The sequence below is a fragment of the Protobothrops mucrosquamatus genome, unplaced genomic scaffold (genome assembly GCF_001527695.2).
Source record: "Protobothrops mucrosquamatus isolate PMUCROS unplaced genomic scaffold, P.Mucros_1.0 scaffold1068, whole genome shotgun sequence".
NCBI lineage: Eukaryota > Metazoa > Chordata > Lepidosauria > Squamata > Viperidae > Protobothrops > Protobothrops mucrosquamatus.
Genome location: NW_015387296.1, coordinates 77721 through 79475, shown reverse-complemented (window position 1 = coordinate 79475; position 1755 = coordinate 77721).

Below are 1755 nucleotides of genomic sequence, written 5' to 3'. Positions count from 1 at the left end.
GCCACTAACCTAAGACACACACCACAATATTATCTTGCCGTCTTCATTTTGCTGCCTCTCATCCCACTACTTTATAATGGCTTAGTAAGGCCACACTTGGAATACTGCATCCAGTTTTGGTTACCACGATGTAAAAAAAGATGTTGACACTCTAGAAAGAGTACAGAGAAGAGCAACAAAGATGATCGGGACTGGAGGCTAAAACCAATAAAAAACAGTTGCTGGAATTAGGTATGTCTAGTACATGATAGCAGTGTACCAACATCTCAGGGGTTGCCACAAAGAAGAGAGTCAAGCTATTCTCCAAAGCGCCTGAAGGCAGCACAAGAAGCAATGGATGGAAACTAATCAAGGAGAGCAGCAACCTGGAACTAAAGAGAAATTTCCTGACAGAACAATTAATCAGTGGAACGACTTGCCTCCAGAAGTTGTGGGTACTCCAACACTGGAAGTTTTTAAAAAGAGATTGGACAACCATTTGTCTGAAATGGTATAGGGTTTCCTGCCTGAGCAGGGGGTTGGACTAGAAGACCTCCAAGGTCCCTTCCAACTATTCTATTCTATTCTATTCTATTCTATTCTATTCTATTCTATTCTATTCTCCCTCATGAAATGATTACAGTATAAATTAAGGGACCATTATAACTAAAAAAAACCTTTAGCCATTATAAGCGCCTACCAGCTTCATACTTTTCACTTTTCATCCTTCTACTTTTTGTCTGCACAGCAGGTTATGAAGTTCAGAGCCCTGTTTTTTCAGAGTTTGGAAAACCCTGGAATTGAAAATCATTTTTAAACATCCTCATCTCCATCCTTATGGCCACCAGGTAACATTTTATTACCAATATTATGGAAATTGTGTTTCACTTTGAATCCTCTCTAGAAATAGTTAGAATAGATATTTGCGGATATCTCCTCCTCACACATTTTTAATCACCTCTCAGTACAAAAGGTGTAACATATCTGCAGAGAAAGATATATATAAAACACACTTTTTTTGCTAACACTTAAGATTACCTGCACATGTATTCTCCCTTGAGCTTCTGAAAGGTGTGTGTGTGTGTGTGTGTAGACACGCGCACACACACACACAGACACACAGAATTCTTCTATTTTACAGTGCTCCCATTTTGTGGCTCTTCTAAATTAAATGGTAGAATATCCTGTACTTTTAATTTCTACAGATCAGAGAGGAAGGAGGGAGATTAATTAGAAACTAGATAATGGTCATTAATCATTTGTCCTCCCTTTTCCTGTCTCCTTGCAATAAACTACATTGACTCACAATCCAAATAATGAAAAATTCACTCACAATAAACATTTGTCTGCCTCAGCAACAAGATGTTTTACTGCATATTTTGAACCCTGTGGTTTAGGCACGTCAAGATCAGAATTAATAACAATCTATACCAGGAATATAGTTAAGAATGCAGAATGCCACTATAGGGATTTGTTATCCAAAACTTTGTGTTATTTAGTAGAAGGTCTTCCCCTGCAGTGATTTCTTATTTGGTTACCCAGGAAACTGCTTTATATAGAATCAAAGCATTTCTTCATTAGCTCAGTAATGTCTATGTGTACAGACTGGCTGTGGCATTGGAGGGTTTAGATAGGATACATACAAGCAGGACATTTTTTTGTCATAGAACGCCCAGAATGGAGTTCCAACACCTTTTTGGGATGGAACCTTGTAGTGTAGGCAAGGCGGGTTGTATAACATGTGTGAGTTCCGGTACCTTTTTTTTTTTTTTTTTT